The sequence below is a fragment of the Zea mays genome, chromosome 6, assembly GCF_902167145.1.
Source record: "Zea mays cultivar B73 chromosome 6, Zm-B73-REFERENCE-NAM-5.0, whole genome shotgun sequence".
NCBI classification, from domain to species: domain Eukaryota; kingdom Viridiplantae; phylum Streptophyta; class Magnoliopsida; order Poales; family Poaceae; genus Zea; species Zea mays.
The window spans coordinates 143,095,069-143,110,445 of record NC_050101.1 but is presented as its reverse complement, the minus strand read 5'-3'; positions in this window follow the sequence as shown (position 1 = coordinate 143,110,445).

Here is a 15,377-nt window from a genome sequence, read left to right as displayed (position 1 = left end):
GACAGTGAACAGTACCTGTCCGGTGCACCAGGGAACTCAGACTCAAACTCGCCACTTTCGGGAAAGTCTGGGGGCCGGCGCGCTATAATTCACCGGACTGTCCGGTGTACACCGGACAGTGTCCGGTGCTCCAACGGAACGCAGCCTCAGGAACTCGGCAGCCTCGGGATTTCACGAAGACTGCTCCGCTAAAATTCACCGGACTGTCCGGTGTACACCGGACTGTCCGGTGTGCCAGCGGAGCAACGGTCATCTGCGCCCAACGGTCGACTCTGACAGGAAACAGTGCAGAACAGTACACGCGGCAGAAGTCAGAGCAGAGGATCAGAGAGGCACCGGACTGTCCGGTGTGCACCGGACTGTCCGGTGCCACATGAGGACAAAGCCTCCAACGGTCGACCAGCTCCAATCTCAACGGATAGGATGACGTGGCTTGGGCACCGGACATGTCCGGTGTGCACCGGACTGTCCGGTGAGCCCATCGCCAGCAGCTTCTCCAACGGCTACAAAATTGGATGGTGGCTATAAATACCACCCCAACCGGCCACTTCAAAGTGGGGGAGTTCAAGCAACATTCCAAGTCATCTAGTTGACATACTCAAGCCCTCCCAACCACCTATATTCATTGATACATCCTATACACAAGATTTAGTCCACTACAACCAACACAAGTGCCACAAAAGAGAGAGCAAGCAATTGAGAGCTACTCAATTGAGTTTAGCCCTAGCGCCTTGTGAGATTCATTGAGAGATAGTGTGTGCTACATCTTTGTGTTCATTTGCGCGTGGAGTTTTTGACTCCCATTCGAACTTCCTCCAAAGTGTTGGAGGCTTGTAAAAGCTAGCAAGAGACACCAAAGATTGTGGTGGTCCTTGTGGGATCGAGAGTGATCCTTGAGAAGAAGAAGAGCTCGCCGATCCTTGTGTGATCGGGAGAGAGAGGGAAAGGGTTGAAAAAGACCCGTCCTTAAGTGGACTCCTCAACGGGGACTAGGCCTTCGAGGGCCGAACCTCGGTAAAACAAATCACCCGTGTTCATTGTGCTTTTGCTTGTGATTTGTTTGCTTTCCCTTACTCTAAGTTCTCTTGCACTAGTCTTTGCCCATATCATTTGGTGTTGCTTCAAGTTAAAATCTCATTTAAGTGAAGCAACACTCCGCAAGAAAAGAACTTGAGTTAGTGCCCTTTTCAATCTAAGCTTTCTTGCTTTGTTATCATAGAATTATTAGTTGTATTGATTTATCACTTCCGCATTATTTGAAAGCTATACTCTTTACTAGCAAGAACTTAGTTTTTATACTCCGATAATTGTTCATCTTGTTCTAACCACTAATCAAAGGATCTAGTTGGGGGATAAAGTTTTAATTTTCAGGTTTCGCCTATCCACCCCCCCTCTAGGCGACTTTCAATTGGTATCAGAGCTAGGCACTTCATCTTGAGTCTAACAACTCGAAGTGATGGCTCGTAGAAGATCCCAAAAGAACAAGAAGACTCCTCAAACGAACGCAACTCAAAAGGAGGTAACTCTTGAGATATTACTTGATGATTGTTCTAATTATGATTCATGGTCTACTAGTGTGATAAATGCCTTTAGAACCATACATCCTCAATTAGAACAAATTATTGACAAGAGTATTTTTCCCTCTAGTTTTAATGGAAAAATTAATTCCGAGGAGGATCAAAGATGTTATCGCTTAAACTACCTAGCTTTTGACATCTTAAACAATTCTCTTAGCAAAGAAGATTATCGTGCCTTCATATCAAACTATGATGAATCCGTCCATGATGCGCATGATATTTGGACTAGAATTAGAAGCAAATTTGATGAGTCCAAAAATGATAGTTCATTTTGTGCTTCTACTTCCTTTGGTATTTGTGATACTAACCCTTGCAAGGAAGAAGAAGAAAATGAACGATGGAGACCAAACGATGAATCCACCTCTCCAAAAGGTTTGTCTTCCCATTTCGATTCACACATGTGTTGTGTGGCTAATGAAAATGATAGCGGAAGCACAAATGAGGATGAGGAGGAAGAAAGAAGCTTTGTGCATCTCTACGCTCGCCTAAGCCAAGAAGATAAGGCGGTCATGCTCAAACTTCTAGAAAGAGCGAGAGAACAAAGCGAAGCTCGTCAAAGGCTAGAAGATATTCTCTCCATAAAGATGCAACACTTTGACGAGTTGACTAAAGAACATGAGGAGCTAAAGTGCTCTCATGATGATTTGGTCCAAAGGTATGAAACTATTTCAATTGAGCAAGATAATGCTTTACATTGTATCTCTCAATTAGTAAATAGGAATACCTTGCTCAAGGACCAAGTAGAAAAGCTAAAAGTTGAAAATCTAGCTTTTCAAGATAAATATGATATGCTTTTATGTTCTCATGAAAATCTTATGGATAATCATATCATATTAAACATTGCTCATGAGGTTGTGATAGAGAACTTAAAATCCCAACAACCTCACTCATGCACATGTATTCAAATTGATACTATATTACCATGTGCTAATGCTTGTTGTTTGTCAACAAGCAAATCTTCCTTTGAGCTAGAATTTGCAGGAACAAATGATGATTCATATCAAAAGCTCAAAGAAGAAAATGAGAGGCTAAAGAAGAGCTTGACACAACTAAAAGGGAAATGCATTGCCCAACCTTCTCAAGATAACCGTGATCACATGGTGAAGAAGCTTGAGACGGGAACAACCGTGACATGTACTACATCCCTTGAAGAAAATGTCAAGGATTTGAGGATTGCCAAGAGGAAGAAACAAAAGATGAAATTCAACACCTCCTCCAAAAGCCTCAACCACGCCTCCACAAAAGGTAACATCCAAGGTAATGATCAAGCCACACTTCACATTAAGAGGTGTAGTGAATGCTTTGAAGAGGGGCACTTGATTAGGTCATGTCCCTATATTAATGGCTTGATTATTAACAAGGATGATAGACTTTGTTTTAAATGCTCCAAGAAGGGACACTTGCCTAGATCTTGTCCCCATTTAAAACAAAAAGGCATAGGGTTAGAAAAGAAAGTTTTTACTAACCATGTAGCGGGCAACAAGCAAGGAAAGAAGAAAACTTCAAAACTTGAAAAACGCCTATGCTACACATGCCGAAGAAAGGGACATCAATGCAAGGATTGTCCCATTGGTAACAATTCCACTCCTAGCTTGTCAATTAATTTTCATGTAACTAGGCAACCCAAGATTGCAACTTGTGCTAGAAAGGTAACAAGTTTACCAAGCGCTAGCACAAAGGACACTTTGGTTCCTAGATCTTTGTTTACTAATCTTAACGGACCCATCAAGCGATGGGTACCAAAATGTGCTTGACAAGATTTGTAGGAGAAGGAGATGGTATGAACCTTTGGGGTGCTTGAGGGAGTTAATTCAATTCGACTCAAGCTATCAATCTTCAAATGATATACGTATTCAAGATTGACCCAAGGTTACTCCAATTTATTGTATTCAAAACTCATATCATCTCGGAAAGATATTTATGTTGTAGGAAATAAAGAATCATCATGTGCGGAATATCAAAGCCTACAACATGGAGGAAAGTCAAGGGATGGTAACATTTATATTCTTAAGTGCAATTATCTTAAATTGTCGTGTGTCTTGTGTAGTCACATAGAAATAGAAAGCACTTAAGCATGTTTTAAAATTATGTCATCATTCTTTGAAGAAATTCCTCTCATATGGTGGATTGTGTATTTATCAATTCTATATTATGACAATCTACATGCTTTAAATTGTTGCAAGTTCCCATGGCATATTTTACTTTAATTATCCTATTATTGCCATGCTCTAGATATAGAAAGATATTTCATGTTCTTAAAAGAATAAGGTATCATGTAAGAAATTCAAATACTTAGGACACTTATAAAAGGAAAAATTCTCTCTATAGCTAGAAAAGTGAGACTAATGTTTTTATCTAAGTAATTTAAGTAGTCTCACTTGTAGAGATAAATTTTTCTATGGAAATGCGTAATCCATCATGACAAGTAAAATCATTCCAATAATTTATGTTGTATGTTTTATTGCTTAAATTGGATATGATTCTTCTTCATTTATCGCTCTCCATGTTATGGATTAGATTTATTCCCATAGTATCAAGAATTTAACCATGCTTGTTTTATGAGTTAAAACTTAGCATGCTTATTGGAATAATCTAGTTCATATTATAAAGTTTCCATGCTTTAATAATCCACTTTTCATTCCTTATCAAAATGATTACAAAAAGGGAAACTAGTGCTTGTGTTGTTCTTAACATCTCTCTTGAGCTTACTTATGAAAAACTACAAGAGAGTAAGTGCAAGTTTAATGCCACAAGCCTCATGGGTTGCTCCTCACCCAAAGGAAGAGAGGTAAAAGCAAAGGTATGGGAACTCATCATCCTAGTTGAATTTAGTTCCCATCTCAATGTCTATTTAATCATATTCTACCCTTGTGAGAAATAGATTCTTTATTGGACTCATTTCAACTAAACGTGCATTCAACCTCAATCTCTTTAATGCATTTGTCCATTAAAATCTATTTCATACCTTTGCTATAAATGCTCTCATATTGACTTGTTTTTAAAGTAATGATTAATAAACTCAATATGAAGAAGTAAATTCCTATGATTGATCAAATGGTTAAATAGTGCATATTCCTCTTTTCCTATGATGTGCACTAATGCTAGGGATTTTACTTCATGTCTGTGTGACTTGTGGATGATGAATCTTGTATGCTAATTATCTAAAGTAATCATCCTTCACCATAGACTCCCTTGCGCTATTAACATGTCTCTTGAGTATTTTCAATAAGTTTGGAAGGTAAAAGAGACAAATATAAAGGGAGGACACTCAAATGAAAAAGAAAGAACATCAAGGACAACAACATCTACCTGGACAATAAGGTCTTCACAACAATCAATGATGTGGTTGTAAGCATTCTAAATCCTTTTTCATTATGAGATTACCAGGCTCAAGTTGTTTATTGCTAAATTTATGAGCCTTGATCAAAATGTATAATGCTTCTCCCTTTATGTTCTTAAAAGTGAATGCATCGAAATCAATTCTTTAAATTATTTGATGCATAGGGAGTCCATTATTATATTTTGATTATGTTGAGACTATTGCTTTGTCTTAGAAATTTCATATAGTCTCTTGCATGAGAATAATGTTTCTCATATAATATGCTACTTCACATCAATCCAACTTGTTAAAATAATGTCGCTTTTATCAAGGATTGTTGCTTTCATTTCTAAAGTAGCATGCTTATTGGATTCTCCTATTTTTAAGCTTGATTGAAAATTTAATGCCTTTGTTGTTTTCTTGATCTCATATTGGTTGATCATTGAACAACTTCAATTATCACTTATGCTCCTTAGTGCCTTATGTAATTTGAATTTGATTTCAATTGTAATTTTAACTGACATCTATCTTGATATACACTAAGGAAAAAGGAGAATTCATGATTCATTTATGCAACTTGTGATCCATTTGATATATGCTGACAATGACTTGAAAAAGATCACTAGTTGTAGAACTCTCTCTTGTGCAAAGTATTTCCATAAATTGTCATTAAGTATAGGTCTTAAGCAACTAAGACTAAGGACAAAGCACAATGAAGAGAGCGTCTCTATGAGAAGGTACAAAAGGGTAAAATCACTTCCTTTCATTTAAACTTGTACCTCAATCTTCCTCTTATAAGCATTCCTTGCATATCTTATACATAAGGAAGAGAAAGCATGTCCTTTGCATTTATCCCTGCTTCATACCTAGTTTAACCTCTTAAAATTTCACTCATGCATTATTGCATCTTTGCTAAAACTAGTTGAAGTGATTCTATTGTCAAAGAGCTTAAAGCTTAACCTTGTAACGAGGATAAGCTACCTTTGTTCCAAAGGTGGATGGTCCTTAAGTCTCTTTGAAATCCTTAAAGGAAAATGCTCAAAATGTTTGCAACATGCTTTCATAAGTGCATAAACTGTCTTGAGCATCACTCATATACTATGACACATTGCACTTCACATTCTGTATAATATAGATATGTTCTCATTAACCTAATTATGTGCAATTGGCATTTAAGGCCATAATATGTGTTCCTCTCCATGCACATACTTAGGGGGAGAAATCTATGTTATATAGAACTATGATCATGCTTAATTGACATATCTCTTGATCATATCTCTTTCATGTTGGTACAAATATCCTATTATTCCCGTACCATGACTACGACTCATATGTTTCCAAGTATATTACTATGCTAAGTCGTAGATTGAAAGGGAAATGGAGTCTTCGGCGAAAACAAAGGCTTCCACTCCGCATATCATACTTCGCCATCACTCCAAACAACTCTCTATCCTTTGGGGAGAAATGAGCATCAAAAAAAAAAGGACTTCATCTTTGGAGAGAGTAAGAGCCCAAAGCTAAAAGACCGGACTTCGCCTTTGGTATCATCTTAACTCATTTATTTATGCCCAAAGGAGAAGATAGCACTTTGAGGGCTCTAATGATTCCGTTTTTGGCGATTCATGCCAAAAAGGGGGAGAAATGAGCCCAAAGCAAAAGGACCGCACCACCACCACCAATTTCAAAAACTTAGTGCTTTCCAAAAGTATTTCTCAATTGGTATCCTATTATGTTCAAAAGGGGGAGAAAGTAGTATTTCAAAAATGGTATATCAAAACCCTCTTGAACACTAAGAGGTGGATCTCTTTTAGGGGGAGTTTTGTTTAGTCAAAGGAAAAGCATTTGAAACAGGGGGAGAAAATTTCAAAATCTTGAAAATGCTTTACAAACTCTTATTCATTTACCTTTGACTATTTGCAAAGGAACTTTGAAAAGGATTTACAAAAGAACTTGCAAAAACAAAACTCGTGGTGCAAACGTGGTCCAAAATACTAAATAAGAAAGAACCATTCATGCATATCTTATGAAATTAATATTGGTTTAAATTCCAAGCAATCTTTGCACTTACCGTAGGCAAACTAGTTCAATTATGCTCTTATATTTTTGCTTTGGTTTGTGTTGGCATCAATCACCAAAAAGGGGGAGATTGAAAGGGAAATAGGCTTTAAACCTTTTCCTAAATGATTTTGGTGATTGAATGTCCAACACAAACAATTGGACTAATTAGTTTGCTCTAGATTATATGTTCTACAGGTGCCAAAGATTCAACATAAAACCAATAAAAAGAACAAGACAAAAGTCAAAAGAAAGGAGCAAAGGGGCAACCGAAGGCACCCCTGGTCTGACGCACCGGACTGTCCGGTGTGCCACCGGACAGTGAACAGTACCTGTCCGGTGCACCAGGGAACTCAGACTCAAACTCGCCACTTTCGGGAAAGTCTGGGGGCCGGCGCGCTATAATTCACCGGACTGTCCGGTGTACACCGGACAGTGTCCGGTGCTCCAACGGAACGCAGCCTCAGGAACTCGGCAGCCTCGGGATTTCACGAAGACTGCTCCGCTAAAATTCACCGGACTGTCCGGTGTACACCGGACTGTCCGGTGTGCCAGCGGAGCAACGGTCATCTGCGCCCAACGGTCGACTCTGACAGGAAACAGTGCAGAACAGTACACGCGGCAGAAGTCAGAGCAGAGGATCAGAGAGGCACCGGACTGTCCGGTGTGCACCGGACTGTCCGGTGCCACATGAGGACAAAGCCTCCAACGGTCGACCAGCTCCAATCTCAACGGATAGGATGACGTGGCTTGGGCACCGGACATGTCCGGTGTGCACCGGACTGTCCGGTGAGCCCATCGCCAGCAGCTTCTCCAACGGCTACAAAATTGGATGGTGGCTATAAATACCACCCCAACCGGCCACTTCAAAGTGGGGGAGTTCAAGCAACATTCCAAGTCATCTAGTTGACATACTCAAGCCCTCCCAACCACCTATATTCATTGATACATCCTATACACAAGATTTAGTCCACTACAACCAACACAAGTGCCACAAAAGAGAGAGCAAGCAATTGAGAGCTACTCAATTGAGTTTAGCCCTAGCGCCTTGTGAGATTCATTGAGAGATAGTGTGTGCTACATCTTTGTGTTCATTTGCGCGTGGAGTTTTTGACTCCCATTCGAACTTCCTCCAAAGTGTTGGAGGCTTGTAAAAGCTAGCAAGAGACACCAAAGATTGTGGTGGTCCTTGTGGGATCGAGAGTGATCCTTGAGAAGAAGAAGAGCTCGCCGATCCTTGTGTGATCGGGAGAGAGAGGGAAAGGGTTGAAAAAGACCCGTCCTTAAGTGGACTCCTCAACGGGGACTAGGCCTTCGAGGGCCGAACCTCGGTAAAACAAATCACCCGTGTTCATTGTGCTTTTGCTTGTGATTTGTTTGCTTTCCCTTACTCTAAGTTCTCTTGCACTAGTCTTTGCCCATATCATTTGGTGTTGCTTCAAGTTAAAATCTCATTTAAGTGAAGCAACACTCCGCAAGAAAAGAACTTGAGTTAGTGCCCTTTTCAATCTAAGCTTTCTTGCTTTGTTATCATAGAATTATTAGTTGTATTGATTTATCACTTCCGCATTATTTGAAAGCTATACTCTTTACTAGCAAGAACTTAGTTTTTATACTCCGATAATTGTTCATCTTGTTCTAACCACTAATCAAAGGATCTAGTTGGGGGATAAAGTTTTAATTTTCAGGTTTCGCCTATCCACCCCCCCTCTAGGCGACTTTCAATATCATAAGTTAGTCTTATGTCATCTTAGTGAGGTATGAGTCAAACATGCTAACTTCTCAAGAATCTTGGCTTAAAATATTGCATATCAAGTCTATTAGTATACCTTTTGATTATGAGTAATTTCTTCAATTGGCACAATTTCACATTTTCATACTTTATTTGTACCAAGGTTCAAATTGTAGAACTTCATCCCCTTGCCTCATAAGTCCAAGTGCATAAGCTAAACAAGTATTTATCACTTGTATGCACACATTTAGGGGGAGAATGGTTTATAATTTGAATCTTTGAGACTAACTTCATTTTCAAGTCAATTATGTGTGTAGTCTCAAATTAGAAAGGAACCTTCGGGCAAAGACAATCGCTTCCACTGCAAATTTTGATGGGTATCAAAGATTCTTTGCTCCAATAAATGTATCTTCTATACATTTCATAAGAGAATGAGTTTCTCTTGTATATGCTACTCCAACGTCATCTAAAATTGGTAAATATGTATCACATCTTTTTGGATTACAAATATCTGAAGTAGCATAGCTTATAAATTCTTCTGTCTAGAAATTAATTGATTAAATAGTGCACATGTTTCTTATGTTGCATGATTATGTTCAATTGATACTCCTTTTATGCCAATGGTACTTTAAGTTGCAAATAAGTACTCTCAACAGATATCAATTGAATTCATATATATGTGTGCACTAAAATCTTGAGGAGAACTTAGTATAATATGCTATTAGTGATCTGCTTATCTATCAAATTGTATCAATTGGTGTCTTTCAATTGATATTTTTCATACATGATCACTAGTTGCATAATCCATACTTGTGCACTTTTCATGTTGCCTCTTGTTATTATAAGAAAATGCTAGGTGACATCCAGGTATCAAGATTTATCTTTCAATTAGTATGACAATATTCATTTGATATCTTGGACCTATGTCACAATTATCCCAACAAGAGATTGCAAAATGAACTCTAAATACAACACAAGTGTGGAACACCCCTTTGAAAAGGTAAAATGCAAAGGTACATCACTTATGACACTTCTCCATTACCTTTGTGCCATATAAGGACCCTTTTCATGATAGTGTGTTCAAATCTTGATTAATCATAATTTCTACCCTTTATATTCTTTATATCTTTTTTTGGAGATTTATGACAAAGGGGGAGAAATTGTGCATTAAAGCTTACCTTTAGTCTTATGTAACTAAGTGTAAGAAGACTTTTGAAAAGGGGGAGAAATAATTGACAAAAGGGGGTTGAATCATAAGTAAAACATAAGATGAAGGAAATTGATGAGTGCACAATATGTCATGAGCATCACGTTTATTTATGACACAAAGCACCCTATGAATAGTATGATATAAGTTGTCTTCACTCTTTGACCCAAATATGTGCTTTTGGCATTTGAGTACAAAATTGGTATTTTCTGAAATGCACATATTTAGGGGGAGGAAACTATATCATAGGATTCAAAATCTTAATTATCAAATCTTATGTAAGCTTTAAATGTGTTGTCATCAATCACCAAAAAGGGTGAGATTGAAAGTGCATTCATCCCTTTTGTGAGTTTTGGTGATTTGATAACAACACAGTTAAAGGTCTAACAAGTTTGCTAAGTGTTGAACAGGAAATTCAGTATGATGAACATACTTGAATAGTATATAATGATCAGTGAACAAGGTTCAACACAAGGTCAAATAACCAGTGAGACAATGCAAATGGATATAATATGGTCTCTATATTGGTTTGAATATATGGACAAGTCCTGAGAAATCACTATGCATAAATATGATCATAATAGAGGTTGAAGTGATTAAGAAGATTGGTCAAGCCAAAGTGAATAAGATATGAGGAATCGTGAATTGGCTTGACCATATTACTATTAGTCCATATATGAATATATGAGAATCAAACTAGAGCTTGATTGATCTTAGCAATTATATCTAGATGACATTCAAGCAAGGTTCACAAAATTGAAGAAATGATTCTCTCAATGGATGCTCAAAAGGATGTGACTCAAGAATGGCTTGATAGGGTGAAGATAGCAAGGAAAGGGCTTCGAGGAACTAAGCGAAGGTGAAGGCCAAGCGACGGCTTGTAGACCGAGGTACTATGGCTAAGGTGAAGAAGAGAGTACTTGCACTAAGTCGATGAACTAATCAGCTATAAAGAGTTACAACATGTTGATGCATCAGTAAGGTGACTTGAAGCCATGATTTGAACTCATATATGGTGAAATGGCACAAGTCACAAGCTCGATTTGTGTTTGCTTCAAAAGGTGAGACAAGGATGTTTGTGATCCTTATGAAGCAACGCCATGGAGAAATCACACATGAGACACCAATGACTCAAGGAGTTTACTTAATTATATTTTATTTAACTTGAGTATAGGAATCGTCGTACTATCAAGGGGGATCCATAAAGAAGGTTGGTGTTAGTACTAAAGCTCAAAATCCTTGATCTAAAACTTTCATTTTACCCTTGTTAATCCTTAGTGAAAGTATGTAGTACAACCTTTTTAAGTCTATCTTGGCCAAAATTGCTCTCTGGAAAATACTGGTTCAGCCGGACACTCAACCGGTTTTTGTCTGGTGGAAACTGGTTCAACCGGTTTTAAAACCAGTTCAATCGGTTTTTGCACTGTTCACTTTTTCCTGCCTGTCTGCTGTGTCAGCCAGAAAGCTGTGCGCAGCTTTTTGAAAATCGGATCAACCAGTTTTGGGACCGGTTCAACCGATTTTTTAGCAGAAAAGTAAAAAACGGCTAGTTTTGGAACCCCACCTATATATACTCACTCCTACCTCTCTCCCCTATAGCAGAGCACGACTTGGACTCCATTCCTAACTTGAGAAACACCTCCCACTCTCTCTCATACACCTCTTGCCTCTCTCATTTCAAATCTTTGGAGAGAAATCTTTGAGTGAGTTTGAGAGCTGCGGTTTTTGTGCTTCATCTCCAAATCTCTCTTGCTCTTCTTGATTCGAGCTTTAGTAACTACATCATGTTCTTTGTGGATTCATTACTCTTGGAGCTTCTAGCTCCTAGACGACTAGGTGTCTCTTGTGAGTCTCCAAATCTTGTGGAAGCCCACAAGAAAGTTTGTATTACCCGCTCGTTTGAGCAAAGATTAGTGTGTGGGCTTGACCTTTGTGGTCGACAAAGGGAGTATTAGGGTTGAAAGAGGCCTGGCTCTTTGTGGGCGCCTCAACGAGGAAGTAGGGCACCTTGGTGGTGTGACCGAACCTCGGGATAAATCTTGTGTCTCTTGTGTTCTTGCTCATTGTGTTTGTTTGTGTTCTTAGTTCTCTCACCATTCCGTGAAAGATTTGTTTATATCTTTTTGGTGTGTGGATTTTGAGAAGTGCCCTTCTCAGATCTACTACCTTGAACCCTGTAGATCATTTAGAACATCTCATTTCCAAAGTTAACTGGGTGGATTTCGAGATCAATTCAGTTTTATATCTCATTCTTTAGTTGAGCTCGTGCAAACCGGTTGAACCGGTTTTGACACCGGTTGAACCAGTTTTACCCAGTTTGTTTCTAGTTTTTGTTGAAAAAGTTTCCACTTGCCTATTCACCCCCTCTAGGCAACTTTCAATCATCAAGTGATTCTATCACTGCTGGTACATTTGTAACGGTGACACATGCTTCTCCTTTAGGCATGTACCAGTTCTTCATCTCATAAAGAATGTTATTTTAGCACTTAAATTTTATTCCACAAAAAGTTATTGTAGATAAATATGTGGATCCCACCCAAATACCTTTTTACCCTAACCTACTATAGGTAAATATATAGATGCCCCCTAAATACTTTCTACCAAACCCACTAAAAACACTATAGACTATCTTTTTGTGGGGGGGGGGGGGTATTTGGCCATTTGTTAATTGCATTGGTAACCAACAAAACACTGTAGTCTAACCATGCATAAATTTCATAACATTTAGTTTAATTTTATAGAAAAATACAAAAGAACAAAAATGGTGTTCTAAATAGAGCCCTAGAATAGGTCTTCTCAGACCAACTCCTATAGTTTTGCTTCCGCATCCCTTAGAAACGTCCCTCCATGCATAGGTCCTACCGTCAATGACCACCTCTTTCCAGTAGCCTTCTGACTAGGGGTGGATATCGAGCCAGCTTAGCTCGGTTCGATCGAGCTCGAGCTGGCTCGTTAAGGGAACGAGTTGGCTCGTTTCGACTCGTTAAGCAACCGAGCCAGAGAACCAGCTCGGCTCGGCTCGTTTGCGAGCTCGAGTTAGCTCGTTTAGCTCGCGAGCCACAAAAAATAGTATACATGTATATATACAACAATATAATCAATTGCTAGTTAATTTCATACAAATTTAACACTAGAAAAGACTAACAATAATCATAAATTTATATATCACATCATTTAAACTCTAAATTAACATAGTTCATCACTTATTAATTCATCGAATACAAGTATAGGTTTTGTTTTACAGATAAATGCTAGCTCATTCGAGCTAACGAGCTGGCTCGTTAACGAACCGAGCTGAAGATGTTAGCTCAGCTCGTGATAAAATTGAAACGAGCCGAACCGAGCTGACCAAGTCGAGCGAGCTCATGAGCCACGGGTATTTTGTCCAGCCTAACCGATGCCCGCATTACTCTTTCCAACCGGGTGATGGTTATTGCTGTGTGTGGAACTGAAGTGAAGGTAACATCGTTTGCTTGTCGGGCGAGAGCGGCAACTGGAGGAGGGAGATTGGATGCGTGATTGATAAGGAAGTGTGTGGCACGATGGCAGCACAGACGACAGGTGCTGCATGGGAGGACGAGAGGTGGTGGGCAGGAGGTGGAAGACGACGCAGTAGGAGCAGCTTAGTTTGGTCCAGAGGTGGACTTACGGCCAGACACCACAGGTCACTTCCTGGGCTGCCTCGCCGCCTATTTGAACCAAGTTGATAATTTTTCCTATAGTTATTAGCAGTTGATAATCTCATATATGCTGTCTTGGCCACAACCATACCACCGCTGGCAGAGGAGGTGAAAGGCGCTGCGGGAGGAACAGCTCGGTACAGTCGCCGGCCGGATAGTCTCCAACGACGGCCGCAGCCACACTCCGTTGCAGAGGTGAATGGGAGGCTCCAGCAAGCAAATGACTTCGCATTGAGGGGGGTGCGGGGAGCACGTACCGTGTGGACTGAGAGGCTCAGCAGCCGGTTCATATTCAACGTTGACAATAACCCCTGACGGGAGTGTACGGTGACATGTGAAAGCATTCATCGCTAGTCCGATGACCAAACGGTATCGCAGCAGATTCCAGGTCCACGAAGAAGTCAATGGAATCCGTGGCAGTATTTGTTCAATGATGAATAGGGAGACTGCTGGAGAATTGGGATGCCAACATGTCCGTCCGCAATTATATCCACAGTAATATTCGCCCGCGACTATACCCGTGAGTAGAAATTTATATCCATGCCTATGTTTATTGGGTTTCGGATATCCATCGGATATGACAAAGAACCATTTTCAACAATTCGATAACCTAATTAATCAAATTTCTTCCCAATTCACCATATACACCGCTAAAAATTTAATAAAAAAGTAAACAAATATACATGTCCTTCAACCAGCAACATTCTCAATATGACAAAAATACATGTCTTGCATTGCAATAATAAATTCAGAACAGAAAGTTACACATGTATGCATGATTGGCTATTTATCAATAAATACATGTCTGCATGACAAATAAATAGTTTAAGTACATGTCTGTATGTCAACAATTATGTTCTCAACATGACAACAAATACATGTCTACGTGTCTCCTCTGCTTTTGGCCTTCGGCTTTCTGCCGTTTGAAGTTCTGGTGATTTGATCCTAGTGTAGTGTTGAGAACTTGAGCTAGCGCTAGGAAGAGAGGGGAGCATGGAGCAGGCACGCTACCACAGAGTATCTTTCAACAACAAATCGACTGGGTTGTCTACCTGTCCGAGAAATTTTTTTTGAAGTATTAGTTAATTTCGGATATCCAACGGATAACCGTGGGTGAGGTTTAATATCCAAATCTATGCCCGTTTTATTCTGGGTTGGATATGGGTCTAACCCGCGGGTCAAAAACATATCTATATCTAGAATATCCGGATCCGCTGGCTCGGATATTCGATGAATTCACGGATTAAATTGACGAAGAGATGCATGCATGAGCTCAAAAGATGCGGATCGTTTTCGTTACCAGTCCAACTGTCTAACCTCCGGCAGAGAGAAACGAGCATTTTGGTGGGGTTTCCTTGCAAGTATATCCTGCATCGGTTTTCACGGGTTCACATTTATAAAACGACAGAGAAGAGACAATCATTACTTGAAAGTGGATCGCAAATGGAGAACCTCACATGTAGCGCGTCCTTTTCTTTAACTGTATAATCTCTCTCCTCTTTTGGTTGGCTGGTACGTAGGACGGCTGCAGGTGCGTATAAAAAAGAATTAAAAAAATAATATAATATATGATAGTTGGTATAGGGTTGGGATATAGAGTAAACATGAGTGCGGAGGATTGTGGTATAGAGTAAAGAATTTTGCTGACTAAGACAGAATATTCTTTTTAGGGTAGAAATTTAGAGTAGTATGAGTGCGGATAACCTTATATTCTTGGATCGGCCTACATTATTCAGCTCGAGGACTTGTATTGTATTACCCGTGCACTAAGCCAAATTTAGTTTGGCTTGCGCAAGCCTAAGAAAAA